We start from the raw sequence: 16299 nt of genomic DNA on the forward strand, positions 1-16299 counted from the left end.
CCAGGACTAAAAGGAGCAACGATGGACAAAAATAAACAGTCCTCGTGTGGATCTTATGATTCAGAACTGGACAAACATAATCCAGATCATGACGACACAAATGTATCCCATGCTAAGAGACAAAAAAAAGAAGGAATGGATAAGATCACGCCACTCTTTCTAATACTACACTCCTCCACAGACCAACCACTGAGTAAGCTGTCCCCATTTTTGATACAGAAATGTCTCGAAAATGTGGCTGGCCCTCCAAAAATGGTTCGGCGATTAAGATCCGGAGATTTATTGATCGAAATGACCGAACATCGACATGCTGAGAGGCTATTGAAAATATCTACTTTCGGTGGAATTCCCACGAAGGTTACCCCACATGCCACCTTAAACTCCTCTAAAGGGGTAATATCAGAGTGGGATTTATTAAACGTATCAGAGGATGAACTTGTGCATGAACTAAGAGATCAAAACGTAGTACAAGCCAAAAGAATTGTGATTAAAAGAGATGGAGAACCTGTTCCCACACGCACGGTGATCCTAACATTCAAAACACCAAATCTGCCTACTTCTATTAAAGCTGGTTATCTTCGATGCCAAGTAAGACCATACATTCCAAATCCAGTCCGGTGCTTTAAGTGCCAAAAATTTGGTCATTCCCAAGCTGTCTGCAGAAGTGTAGCCACTTGTGCTAACTGCGGCTCAAAAGAGCATACACACACAAACTGTAACACTGAAGTGCAAATTTGTCCTAACTGCCATGGTAACCACTTTGCCTTCTCTAAGGAATGCCCTCAATGGAAAAGAGAAAAGAATATTCAAAAATATAAGATAGAGCAGAAAGTATCCTATCAAGAAGCTAAAAAACATTTTGCAGTACCTGCTAAGTCACCTACATATGCTTCAGTTACCCAACGGCTACGCTCAGTAGAAACTCAGACAGACTGCTCAGTCCCTCCAAATATCTCAATATCTGGTTGGGCTAAATCGCTCCTCTCCTCATCAAAGGAAAAACCTACTCCTAAATATGCTACTCGAGAAGCAAATACTCCTGTAACAATACCTCCAGATAAGAAGCCTAATGAACAACCAAATGAACGAGCCAAGACTCCTGAAAGAAGCAACATTACTAAATTTATATCCGATACCATGGATATTGATGAAAAGATAGATGAAGATGAAGATGATTCAATTCTTGAGATTCATCCAGAGGATGACATTGACACGGGTAGGCCAGTCTTCCCAAAAAAAGAAAAAGCAAAAGTAGACAAGCGCAAACAAAAAATCCGCCGTAAGAAACCAAACCCTCCTTTTAAAACCGAACAATGCACACAGTAATTCAATGGAATTGTCGCGGATTTCGTGCTAATATCGATGACCTCTACGATCTCCTAAGTGAATATAAGCCCGTTGCAGCATGCATACAAGAAACAAACCTGACGAATGCAGTATCTATAACAGTTAAACGCTTCACCATGTACAGAAAAGATAGAAACTGCTCTAATGCAGCACACGGAGGAGTGGCGCTGTTAGTAAACTCTTCAATTCCCTCCAGACCTGTTCCCTTGCAAACACCGTTGGAGGCAATTGCAGCCCGTATCACCATAGGCATAACGATAACTTTAGTCTCATTGTATCTGTCACCAAACCACGCTTACACCCTTGCTGATTTAGATGACCTAGTAGGACAAATACCCGCTCCTTTCTGTATTCTGGGTGACTGGAATGGCCATAACCCTCTATGGGGTTCTCAACAACTTGACTGCAGAGGGAAAATAATTGAGAAATTCTTGGATAAACACAATCTAACTATTTTAAACACAGGTGATCACACATATATTCATGTACCATCTGGCTCAAGCTCTGCCATTGACCTAACAGTATGTTCTCCAACAATATTTCCTCTCATTGACTGGACAGTTACTGACAATCCTCTTGATAGTGATCACTTTCCGATCATCTGTAATTTCTGTACAAGTTCTCCTCCGATCAACAGAATTAGAACAATTTGGAAATTTGACAAGGCCAACTGGGCTAAATATCAAGAAATAGCTCATTTAGATTCCACTATCATTGCTACTGACAAGATAGATTCTGCAGTAAGCTATATCACAGAACGAATAATGACAGCAGCTGAATCCGCTATCCCAAAATCATCATTTAAAATCCGACTCCATCCAAAAATGTGGTGGACCGAAGCATGTAGCATTGCTAAAAGAGAAAGAAATAAATCCTGGAATCAGTTTAGAAAACATCCAACCACAGCCAACCTCCTACAGTTTAAAAGAGCAAGGCTAAGGCTCGTTATTTAAGACGAATGAGTAAAAAAGAAGCATGGTCACGCTATGCTGCCACAATAAACAGATTCACAGATACTGCTACAGTTTGGAAAAAAATCAAACGTATCAATGGCAATTACCCACTTGTTACTTCCCCGATTCTATTTCTGAAAGGAAAGGAAATTTCTGAACCTGAAGAACTTGCTAATGCATTTGGCTCGTCTTTTGAATCACTCTCAGCTGTTTCCGCCTATGAACCAGCCTTTCAGATGCTAAAACAAAATACAGAAAAGTATAAACTGAATTTTAATACAGCTCTCAAACATTCATACAATCTGCCGTTGACCATGACTGAATTGCTTAATGCGCTCACAAAAGTGAAAAACAGTGCTCCAGGTCCTGATGGAATTTATTACTCAATGATTTCCCATTTAAGTGAAAGATCATTAAGTGGTCTCTTACTACTCTATAATAGAATTTTTTTAGAGGAATATTACCCCACCAGCTGGTGCCATTCTTATGTGCTAGCCTTCCCGAAACCAGGAAAAGACCATACAAACCCAACAAACTATCGACCTATCTCCTTAACAAGTTGCTTGGGAAAAACAATGGAAAAAATACTTAACACCCGACTAACATGGTATTTGGAGACTCAAAACATTCTGAGTCCAAGCCAGTATGGTTTTTGGAGAAGTAGATCGACGCTTGACCTCATTATCAAAGCAGAAGCAAATATTCGAAACGCCTTTCTAAGAAATGAACACTTTGTTATGATATACATTGACATCGAGAAAGCATTTGATACAACTTGGAGTTATGGGATTCTTCGAGACTTACATAAATCTGGTCTTCGGGGTCATCTCCCGAAATTCATTCAGAACTTCCTATCTAACAGATCCTTCCAAGTCCTCTACCACTCGTCACTTTCTGGCACATATGTTCAAGAAGAAGGAGTTCCCCAGGGCTCAGTGCTAAGTGCAACACTTTTTGCCATCAGGATCAATTCTATAACCAATTGTATACCTAACACAGTTGATGCATACCTGTATGCTGATGACCTTGCCATCTCATGTCATTCTCAAAATATGCGACTTATTGAGAGACAACTACGAGTCACCATTAATAGAATAGTCTCTTGGGCCAAAAACAATGGCTACAGAATTTCTAAACCGAAAACAACTGCAGTACGCTTCTGTCGTAAACGTACATTGCATCCTGATCCAAACCTTCAGTTAGACTCCCATTGTATTACATTTCAACCAAGCACTCGTTTTCTTGGTATAATACTTGATAAAAAATTAAACTTCCTTGAACATATAAAATATATTCGTACCAGCTGCCTTAAGAAACTAAATATTCTCAGAGTAATCTCCTCTATGTCATGGGGTGCAGATCGGTACATGTTGCTACATTTATACCGCTCATTAATTAGATCCCGCTTAGACTACGCATCTCCTGCATACGCCTCAGCCAGGCCAAGTGTACTGAAATGGCTTGACCCCATTCATCATAGTGCACTTCGAATAGCACTGGGTGCCTTTCGTACATCTCCCATTTTAAGTCTATATACGGAAGCCAATGAACCGCCACTAGACCTTCGGCGACAAATTCTTCTCCTAAATTATGCTGTGAAAATCAGCAGCTTTCCACAACACCCGATATGGCAATATCTCTTCAGACCAAAATGGGAAAACCTCTATCGTACTAAATCACGTATCAACAAACCATCTGGCATTAGGCTTCAAGCTCTAAACACTAGCTGGGGACTCAGCATGAATGACATAATGCAGGATACTAGCATGCAAATCCAGCCATGGCAAATACCCACGATAGATATTGAAAAATACTATCAGAAATGGGGAAAGAATAATCTTCCAGATATTAACATCAGACATTTACATCTGGCCCACTCAATTCAGTTTAGCAGTTACGTGCAGCTATATACAGATGGATCCAAGACTGCCAGTAAAGTTGGTACAGCTGTAGTCCTGCTGGATGCTATCATCGCTAAACAGCTCCCTTCAGAATGTAGTAATTTTACTGCTGAGTTGTATGGTATTTTACTAGCCCTGGAGAAAATAAAAGAAGCCTCATATACTCAATCCATAATCTATACCGATTCATTAAGTGCTGTGAATTGTATACAAGGTAAACGCCCCAACAGTCATCCTCTGGTACAACAAATCTGGACTCAGTTAATGGCAATTCATGCACGTGGTCACCGCATAATTTTTTGTTGGATTCCTGGACACTCTGGAATCCCAGGAAATGAACAGGCAGATTTAGCTGCCAAAAATGCTTCCAATCCTATTTCTTCCAATTTCAGGACACCTTATGTTGACTTTAAATCCATTATACAGCAGACCTCTAAAGAACAGTGGAAACATATATGGGAAAAAGAAACAAATAATAAACTTTTTGAAATAAAGAAAGAACCCAAACAGTGGCGATCCAGTCTAAGGGAAAATAGAAAAGAAGAAACTGTACTAGCGCGACTGCGCATTGGTCACACATACCTCACTCACAGTTATTTATTAAGAAAGGAAGATGCCCCACAATGCAGTAACTGTTCATGTCCACTCACTGTAAAGCATATCGTTATTGAATGCCCACTTTATTTAAGATAACGAAAAACTGCTTTCTCCTTACTTTTCAAAAATTGCAATCAATTAACACTACGTAATGTTCTAGAAGATCGTCAAGATATGGATGACATTTTTGTTTTCCTAAAATTGATTAATAAATATCACCTTGTTTAAATTTTTATCAGAATCAGCATCAACAACAAAGACATACTAGTCAGAAATCAGTGCATTTTAGCCATAGTTGCTGATGCACCAACAAACCTAACAACAACTGTTTTTTCATTTACGTCTTTTAACCTCTTTATGACAACCAAGGATTGGAGATCTGCATTTCTACTTCCTTGCGCTCATTTTAAAATCTGTTTAAAATATTTTCACCCCATTCCCCGCCTTAGTTCTTTTTAATGCTTCTTCCAACCTAGCCGACCGGGCTAGCCGAGTGGGTCAAGTACCTGCTCGGCAACCCAAAGGTCGCGGGTTCGATTCCCGCCTCTGGCTTGGATCAAAGTACTGCAAAAACCTTGGGAGGTGCAATATGGCCACAGAAGCCGATGCACCAACAACTACCAAATCAACAACAATCTTCCAACCTAAATTTAACCACCATCTACCAAAAAAATTTATTGCAGATTTATACAAGGTGAGTACCGTTTTCTAAGCATTTGCTATTCATTTTTAGTCCGATTTATCACGGTATTATAAGGTTACTATAATTTCACTTTTGTCACCAAAATGCTTAACTACCATGTGGACAAGAAGCAAGTTTTCTACTTTTGACCTGTATTAAATCTAGTTTGGACTTTAATAACCACTTTGCAGTTGTTGCAAGCCCATTGTGATATGCAACATTCTTATCTAGAATAAGAATGTTGCATATCATTCCTATGGGAATAATTTCACTGACATGATATTAGCAAGTATTGACATCAGAAGACTTAAAACAGTAATATAACCAAGAAAAAGAAGAATTGAAATCTCACAGATCATCCCATTTTGCATTCTTGTAATGCCAAACAATATGAGTTTGAGAATGGCCACAAGGGAAGGCTACACTTGGGAAGGGATGGGGACCATCACCAAGTTGTGATCTGCTGTGGCTAGAGGACCACTCACCTTGACAGTGTACTTATAAGGGTTGTTCTAAGTACAGGTGGGCCACGTAGTTTGGATTGTCTGATATTCTGATAGGTAAATGAACAGTCTGTGCAATTTCATTAGTAATTGAAAAAAGCCTCAGCATCTGGACCAGCTGAATCCTCGTGACTAGAAATCAGAACCAGGCTGGAGTTGTGAACATTAAAATCACCAAGGGAACTTATTTGTTGACTTGTTAGGAATGTTGGAGTGGAGAAAGTTAAGTTTCAAAGAAAAGAGTCAGAGTTCCAAATGATTAGTGGAGTTGGGAGAATGATAGAGGTAACAGATGTATCTTACAGAATGGGGTAGAGAGATGTTAAGCCAGAGAAGATCAAGAAGAGGAGATTGCAAATCACTAATTCTCTGACATGGAATATCAAAGTTGAAATATGCACAAGTACCACCTTTGAAGTGAAAGGAAGCATACAGTGAATAATTAGGACAACTGAGACGAGCAGTATTTGAATCAGCCGATATATGTGACTCTGTCAGGAAAAAAAAAAAAAAAAAAAAACCAAAACCTAAGTGGCTTGTCAGACTTTAAGTGGAAATGGACATCGAGACTGGTACTGAGGCCACACATATATTTGTGAAATGAATGAAGTGTTTTTGAGGTTTAGAGATTTTTGCAGATAAGTGTGTTTTATTGTTTGACTATTCAGTAGTAACAAAAAAAGGTAGGGGCAGACACATGTGAAGTAATTTTTGGATATGGTGTACTGATGGTAAGAATATACCCAGCTCCTTGACATAACTTCCCTCCAGTCACTATCTGACAGAGTAGAGGCAACGAGATTATACACTAGCTAATCTGGATGCCTCCTATAGAGTTACCAATACATTCGATACAGCGGCCAACCTGTGAACACAGTTTTCTTATCTGTACACTTAAAATGTGAGGAAGATCAGATCACATCATGATGCCCGTCGTAACCTCAAATGACAGCATTCATACTGCATGACGGTAGAGAGGGGGAAGGGATTGCTGGAGCATTGCTCTGGAGACTAAATTGGGGTGTCGCCACTTCAAGCCTTCACTAAGGAAAGTGGTGGTATTGCACTGGTTGATGTTAGTTGTCTGCCACTTAATATTGCCTGATAACACAGTCGAGCATTCCTTTTTTGTGATTCAGAGGGCAGTTGCCCTCTGAATCACAGCCTTTTAAAATGCACTATTTGCTTGATGATACTGCCATGGGGGGTGTCTTCGTATGTGCGCGATGCAAGGAGTGTAAGGAAATCAGGCAGCAACTCAGCGTTGTTATGGGCCTATATGAGAGCTTGAAGGACAGGGTGGATGCCCTCGAAGGATTAAAAGTGAGGGGCCCATCAAGCTATCAGCTGCCCACACCAATGCCAGAGCTTGCACTTGGGGGCATCCCGCAACACAGCGGCAGCTCCCAAGGCAGAATGCGCTGATCCCACAGGAACTAGTAGTTGTTAGTGACTCTATTGTCAGGGAAATGGGAAACATGCTTTGTAAAAAGGATAGGTGGAACAGGATCAGGGTATGTCTGCCAGGGGCAAAGGTTGATGATGTTGTAGAGCGGATATCATCTTTTAAGGGCACAAAAGGTGATATAGTTGTACCCGTTGGCACTAATGATATTAAGAGTAGGAGACCGGCGGAATTACTTAACAAGTACAGGTCACTGTTGAAAAAAAACCGTGAATTTGGGTTGAATTTGAAAGTGTCTGCAATTCTGCACAGACACGATAGGAGGGAGTTATATGATGAGAGCCCTGTCGATCAATTTGGCCCTGGAAAGATTGTGCAAGGCTCAAGGGGTAGAATTTTTTTCAGCCTGGACTGTACTTGTTAACAGGAGAGACTGCTTCTACAGGGATGGGATACACTTAGATAGAAAGGTGCAAGACTGTTTGCTGATGCTATCGAGGGAGTGTTAGGTGGGCCTGAAAACTGCTAGATTGGGGGGATACAAGGACTAATAGATTAACAGTAGCAGAGGCACTGGCAGAGGAGAAAGTGATTCTTGCACTGCTTCTATTGGAATGAGCCGCAGCCTGGAAAACAAGATGCAGGATATTTCAGAGACGGCTGGGAATCATTGGGTTACAAGTAAACACATGGGTTGTGTTAGGGTAGCTAAGAAAAAGAACAGGTGCATGTATACTTGCGTGTACACTAATGCTAGGAGTTTAGTAAATGAATTTGAGGTATTACTCAAAACATCAAAGGCAGATATTGTGGGGATTTCAGAGACGTGGTGTCACACAGATATAAGGAATGCAGAACTGAAATTTGGGGAGTACAATGTCTACAGAAGGGATAGACAGGATAGGAAGGGAGGAGGGGTTATGCTATTAGTTAAGAAATACATAAAATCCAAGGAAGTGAAGCCAGTCAACATTGCTGGACAGAGTAGTGTCGTGTCAGTTTGGTGTGACAAGCATTGGGAGATCAAAATTGAGAGGAGTGTGCTATAGGCTTAATGAAACGACTCTGATGAGTATAATAAGAAATTGTACAGGGAAATAGAGTGGGCCGGTAAATCAGAGAGTCTTATAATGGGGGATTTTAATTTCCCAGATATTGATCAGATGTGGATTTATTGGATGATTGTTTTCTACATCAGCATGTTTGGGAGGCAACTAGAGGGAGTAATACTCTTGATTTGATTATCAGTAGTGATTCTTCATGCGTTAAGAATCTGCAGGTAAATGAACCACTAGGTGGCAGTGATCACAGTGTGCTGAAGTGGGATTTACTCAAAGAGGTAACTACCATTAGGGATAAAGGGAAGGGTTATTGCTTTCGTAAAGGCGACTACGATGGACTGAGACAGTATTTAAATTCTATACAGTGGGACCAACTGATGATGTTACCAACAGCAAATCCAAATGGGGAGCATTCAAAGAACTTATCTTGGAAGCTACTAGGCTTTACATACCAACTAAGAAATATTGTTCAAGGTTTAGGCCTAAGTGGATGTCAGATGAACTAATGAGACATATGTCAGAGAAGAAAAATGCATGGGATACATACAAATTAACACGTGACACACAAGCCTATGATAGATACAAGTTGATCTGTAACCAAGTTACAAAGGAGGTTAGGCAGGCGAAGGCAGATTACGAGAAATCTTTGGCAAGGGATGCTAAGAAAAACAGCAAAGAGTTCTTTACTTATGTAAACTCTAGAAGAAAGGGGATGAATCAGATTGGTCCACTTGATATCGATGGGTCAACTGTTGATGATCCTGCTCATGTAGCTAACAAACTAAATGAATATTTTGCATCGACATTCACACACGAGGAGGTATTCAGCGAGGGGAATGCCAGAGGTGTATTCAACTCTGGCAGTAAGCTAGAGAACCTTGTAATAACTGAGAGTAAAGTGGAGGAGAAATTGTTGAAGATAAATACAAGAAAGGCACCTGGGGTGGATGGGATCTCATACAGTTATATTAAAGGAGGCAGCAAAGGAAGTAAGCAAACCCTTAGCCATAATTATGAGAGCTTCCTTGGACTCAGGGGAAGTACCCATGGACTGGAGATGTGCAAATGTGACCCCAATTGACAAAGGAGGATCAAAGGGCGACACAAGTAATTATAGATCTGTTAGTTTAACTTCTGTTCCCGGAAAATTAATGAAGGCACTGGTTAAAGAAGCACTTCAGGATCATCTAGACAAGACTTCAGTTATAGCTCAGACACAGCGTGGTTTTGTTAAGGGGAAGTGTCTTGCCTGACCAATTTGATTGGATGCTACGATGCAGTCACAAAAGAACTGGATGCAGGGAATAACTTTGATATTATCTACTTGGATCTTAGAAAGGCTTTTGATACTGTTGTACAAGGAAGACTGCTGCACAAATTGGAGCAGTGTGGCATTGGAGGCAAATTGCTACTATGGATAAAGGGTTGGTTGAGGGAGAGAAGACAGAGAGTGGTAATCAATCGACACTGCTCATCGTGGACTAATGTTATTAGTGGAGTCCCTCAGGGTTAAGTATTGGGTCTATTATTCTTTTCTGTATTTATAAATGATATTGATGATGGTATATCAAGCTTAATGTCCAAGATGGCAGACGATACGAAGGTTGGCTGGATTGTCAAGGACACTACTGACACTATGCTACTGCAACAGGATCTGGAAAGGTTGAGCAGATGGGCTGAGAGGTGGCAAGTGAAGTTTAACATTGACAAATGTAAAGTACTACATATGGGAAACAGCAACCCCAGAGCAACGTATCAACTCTGTGGTACTACACTGACAGTAGTAGAGAATGAAAGGGACCTGGGGGTGGTTGTGCAGGCAGATATGAAGTTCTCTGAGCAGTGCAGAGGGGCTGCAAGAGTAGCTCATGGTGTATTGTAAATGATATATAGGAATTTTTCTAGCAGGGATAAGGAGGTGATTATTCCCTTGTATAAGGCAATGGTCAGGCCACACCTAGAGTACTGTATTTCAAGAAGGATGTAGAGATGCTGGAACGAGTACAGAGAAGGGCAACAAGATTGGTGAATGGAACAAAGGGGTGCTCTTATGAAGAAAGGCTTAAGTTTTGCAAATTACAGTGTCTGGAGACTAGGCACCAGCGAGGTGATCTGATAGAGGTGTATAAAGCCTTGAATGGTTTGAGCATGCTCAGTGCTGATGGGATTCTTCCTTTTGCTCAGAATAATCACCTGAGAGGGCATAAATTCAAATTGAGGAAACACAGATGTAGGATAGATGTGAGGAAATTTGCCTTTAGCCAGCGGGTGGGTGGTTGGTTGGTTGGTTGGTGGAACAGACTTCCATCCCTTGTCGTGGAGGTTGATAGCCTGAATAAGATTAAGGCTCAGCTGGACAAGTATTTCGAACACACAGAGGGGTGAAGTGGAAGTGGTTATTTTTTATTTATTTATTTATTTATTTTTATTTATTTTTTTTGGCTGATGCTGCATAAGCTTGCTTTCTTGCATCAAATGCCTCTACTAATGCTAATGGACAAATCAATTAACCGCCAACTCTTAAACTACCTAGAAAACTTCCATCTGATCAACGATAGCCAGTATGGATTCCGTCAGTATCGATCCACTGGTGATATTCTGGCTTATGTTATCCATTTATGGACTAATTCAGTGGAAAGGTTTGGTGAAACAGAAGTAGTTGCTCTTGACATCTCAAAGACTTTCGATCGTGTTCGGCATAAAGGTCTTCTAAACAAGCTTCCATCTTATGGTTTGCCAACTGTTTTTAGTAATTGGCTATCCAGTTTTCTCTCTGATCGCTCACTAAGGGTGATGGTAGATGCCTCTCTGTCTTCTAACTTCTCCACTAATGCCGGTGTCCCCCGAGGTTCAGTTCTTTCCCCCACTCTTTTCCTCTTTTATATTAATGACCTTCTTCCATTGACTGGATATCCTATCCATAGTTTTGCAGATGATAGCACATTGCATTCCACTTTCCATTTTGAGAAACCTTGTCCTGCTCAATCAGCTTCAACTTCTCGAAAATCTGCTACCAATTCCTTAAATGCCGATCTTCAGGTAATTATCCAGTGGGGCAAAGACAACTTAGTTGATTTGAATCCTTCTAAAACTCAGTCTTGTCTTATATCTCGCAAAAAGAATTCTTCTGCTCTTATACTTATCATTAGTGACACTCCGATTTCTAGGTAAAATGATATATCTCTTTTGGGGATTACCCTGACTTCTGAACTCTGTTGGCACAAGCACATTACAAATATTCCTTCTTCTGCATCTAAAAAAACAGCTGCTCACTGTGTATAAATCGCAAATCTGCCCTGCCATGGAATATTGTTCCCACATCTGGGATGGTGCCCCCAAGACCCCTCTCAGGCTGCTTTATTCCATTCAGAAGAGGGGGCAGTTAGGTTAATTAATGATTCATCTCTAACACAGTCTCTCCATTCGCTGTCTCATAGACGTACTGTTTCTGCTGCATGCCTCTTCTACAAATACTTCCATGGGCACTGTTCTTCTGAATTGGCTTCTATAATTCCCACTCTCTCTTTCAAAACAGTTCGAACACGTGCCGCCACCAGCCAACATCCATTTACTGTCCAACTTCAAACTCACAGAACCAACTTTTCATCTTCCTCATTTATTCATTCAACTGCTGTTTTCTGGAACAACCTTGCTTCATACGTATTTCCTGAAAATTACAGTCTACAGAAGTCTACCGGTGGCCCAAATAACCGAAGCATGGTACTAAGTACTATATGTTCTAATACCTCTCGTGTTTGTGGTTTACATAAAAAAAAAAAAAAAAAAAATATTATGATATGTGCAAGTGAGAACGGAGTAACAAGTTACAAAGCTATTAAAAATAGGAACAAAAAGATCTGAAAATAAATTTTTTTATGATTGAAGATTTCATGGAAGTGTAAACACATTTCACCATAATAACCCACAGAATTCCAGCTGTCAGTATTATCGCAAATTCAGTAAAATTGAGTTTATTGTCCATTTATGATAGATTTCCCTAACAGAAAAGCCCAATAAACAGGTGACTGCTAATTGTTTTTATTGTTTTATAGTTGTGACCTCCAGAATTTCGACCGAACCACATGGTACCGTCGGAGACAATCGTAGGGTAATCTTCAGTGCTGCGGTCTCCTGCCCCGATTAAACGGCATGCTGTCCCAATTAAGCGAAGTAAACCCTGACTATTTTCTCGATTGGTTTCTGTTTTTTAAGATTTGCCTCAAATAAACGGCTGCCCCGATTAACCGGTGGCTTAAATAACCAGAATCAACCGTACTTGTATTGTTGCAATCATACTATTCAACAAATGTCTATAGTCAAATGGATAATTAGGCTATTGGCCTAACCTCTTCCAAATGTTGATTTGGTAGAGTAAGCAGTGGGTGTTTATATAAAACATTACATCATTCATACTAAATATTTTGGACTGAATAATGACACTAACATCACCAACATTGATTTGGTAAGTAGCGGGCATGAGCATAAAACATTACATCGTTTGCAATTTTGGTCTAGCTGTTCAAAATTTAGTAGGTGTCATCAAAGATGTTAACACATAAAACACCTTTTATGTGTACAGGGTACACACACAGTTTTTTTAAGTTAACCTCTGTTAAAACTATACATGAAATATATTCTTTCATTGCATTTATATATTGCAAGAATTTAAACCAATTTTCATACATTAAAAGAAGTGATTTTTTTTATTATGTTTAATTGTATGTATAAGAGAGAGAGAGAGAATTCATATTTTGGGATATAATTGCTGTTTAATAGTTGTAATTCATGCATAAAATGGCATGGCAACATTTTTTTCCTTCTTGCTCTGTTGCTCATTCATTAAACTTCCTAATATAACACTAACGTGCTCCTGCTAATTACAGCTGTGTAAGCTAGTCATTGAATGCTTGTGTGAAATAGTGACCACCTTCGGAAACTGTATGTTTGGTTATAGTTGTAAAATTTTATCTTGGTTGTGTAGAGAATTCACTATTTATGGAAGAGAATGTAGCTGCTTCCGGAATTTATTCTTCTTTTTAATACAGGTCTACCATCACTAATTCAGCTCCACCGCTAATTCGGACATAATATCCACGAACGTAATTTCAAATTTCCCAGGTCGGCACACTGACTTGCCACTACTGTTTTGGTGGCATTGGTTGCAGCATCAGCTGTTTGTGCAAACTCATAGACACTGGCAAGCCATTCCTACTTGTTTTTCTGCATTTATTATTATAACCTGCTCACATTTAGCCCCAGCCATGGTTCCAGTGCATAAAGGAAGTGCCTCTCGTTGTGTTAAGCGCAAACACAGTTCATTGTCCATAACAGATAAAGTTGAACTTCTGAAAAAAACTTGACAGTGGTGTGTCTGTGAGAAGTTGAACTCTGCTTAGTTGTAAATACCAGCAATTTCTATCAGTTCCTCTTATTTTAGTAATTTTCTTTTAGCAATTCCTTTTTAATTTTTTTTTTTTTTTACAACACACTTGTACAACTTGCAGAAAAACACAACACAATATGATGGATACTACAGTGTGCTAATGAACTTGTTTTCACAAAATCTCTAATACTACTGACAAACTTATTGCGATGTTTGAGAGTTTATTTTATCACAATCAGTTTTATTGCACGCGCTTGCTGCACGTGCAATAAACTAATCACTAACGACCTTCATATGTATGCTGTAATAGTGTCACGCATATATAGCTGACACGGCTTCTCAAGAAATAAAGTAACCTACTGGGCCATGTCCACCACATATATGCGAAACAAAAAGACTTTTTTTTTTTTTACAACACTGACATTACAATATTTATATTAGAATTACTGATCAAATTATTTGCTAAATATTTTTTGGGTAAACTGTATGTGCTAAAATAACCACTGGTGATCCAGCAAGCTCACTAATCTGGCATCCCACAGAACCCAACGCTGCCAGATTAGCGATGGTCATCCTGTACTACTTTGCAGAACAAAGTTAATAAATGAAAAATATAAAAGTTTTGTCATATACTTCCATATTTGAATTGAATAGTTCTAATGGTCTGAAATTGTGTGTGTTTTGTTATGTATTGTTTATTGCAGTGTACAGTTGCATATAATATTTTCCTTTTGTGCAGCTTCTGTGGTTAATTTTAATTTAACCCCTTGAAAAAGGTAAAATTTTGCAGCTGTAATCAAAGATATATTTATATAGCTAAACTTAGACACTGGTCATTTTCTGTCTCAACTTAGCTATTCTAAAGTGTTGTGAAGCTTGTTACTGGTGCATATAGCTTAATTAGCAAAAGCAATTTGTGCTTATATAAAGTTTACTGAAAACAACAATGCAAAAAAAAAAAATAATAATATCCCAAAAAGAAACATGAATTTCTGCACTGTACAATTTTTCACATATTGACTAAAATTAACATATTAAACATCTATTTATGAATGTCTGCCACAATGTTACTAAAAGTTAATTAATATTTTAAATGAGAATTATAAAAATTCTGTACTTCTGTAAAGTATTAATAAGGGTGACTAAAAATTTCTTGGGCCGACCGGGCTAGCCGAGTGGGTAAAGTACCTGCCCGGCAACCCAAAGGTCGCCGGTTCGATTCCCACCTCGGGCTTGGATCACTGTACTGCAAAAACCTTTGGAGGTGCAATATGGCCACAGAAGCCGATGCGCCAACTACCAAATCAACAAAAACTTTCTTGAATAATTAATACTGATAAGTTCTGAACTCGTGTGATAATTTTAACCTTTTTAAATTGGAATGGATATATTTTGGTCCTTAAAAACTTCAAATTAACCAGTCAGGTTTTATACTATTTTATTTTATTTGATTTGAACTCTTTACATAAAGTTTTATTTTTAATATAAACATTTTTCATGAAATATTTCATTTTCTTTTGTCTCCTAATTCCATTTAAATTAAAACATTACTAAATTGCAAATAAGTTCATTTTAATGAACTACAAGTTTAAAATATATACTCCTTATTATATTCTGTAATAGACAGAATATAATAAGGAGTATATATAGTATATAGTACTTGGACTTCCCCCTATTAGTCTGAATTATGAGGCTTACTGTAATTTTATTGTTACATTTTATGTACTACCCACCCTCTCGTTTAAAATTTGGTGGTAGTTAAGTTGCATACTCTGTGAGAAACTTGCCAGTTCAGTATTTAAATTGAACCCTTTTTCTTCATTGCTGCATAGTATTTGAAGTGGTATTAAATGTTATTGTTGTGTAAGTATCAATAATGGAGTTAAAAGTTTAATTACAACGAAAAGCGATACATTCTTTTCGGTTGTCATCAGGAAATCATATTTTGCTATTTTTTTTTAAATATAAAGAAAAGATTGAGTAGTCTCTTAAGATGATTTTCCATTCATTTGAATATATAATTAAATGTCATATGCATTCATTTATATATTCAAATGAATATGATGTTGAATGATTTAGATAATTGAATTTTTTTTTTTTTGAAAAATATAGTCTAACTCCTCTATGGTAGCATCATTTCTGAATCACCATAAATTTTCATTGTGACAAATTTTACTTATTATAATTGAACTTTCTGAATGTTGTAGGATAAGAAGTATTGTGATTAGAAAATAATTAGTACAGAATGCAGTCAATTTTGCATATATATATATATATATTTTTTTTTTTTTATTATTATTATTATTATTATTTTTATTTTATTTATTTATTAAATTACAGACATATATCATATATGCTACATGACCAAAAGTATTCAGATACTCATCAAAAATATTGTATACTGTGTCATAAGTTGCCTGTGCAGCAGCAGCAGTACATTAGAAGCTAGTATGTATTGTGGATCAGA

The 16299-nt window shown here is 38.3% G+C and overlaps 1 protein-coding gene across 1 annotated transcript in view; it reads left to right on the plus strand.

Annotated features, from left to right (window-relative positions):
• LOC150076358 (transcription factor E2F8-like) overlaps positions 1-16299 on the plus strand; it is a 229884-nt gene that overhangs the window by 178488 nt on the left and 35097 nt on the right. The gene's annotated exons all lie outside the window — the stretch shown is intronic.

The sequence above is a fragment of the Mastigoproctus giganteus genome, chromosome 13, assembly GCF_048544385.1.
Source record: "Mastigoproctus giganteus isolate SK-2022 chromosome 13, ASM4854438v1, whole genome shotgun sequence".
In the NCBI taxonomy this organism is placed as follows: domain Eukaryota; kingdom Metazoa; phylum Arthropoda; class Arachnida; order Uropygi; family Thelyphonidae; genus Mastigoproctus; species Mastigoproctus giganteus.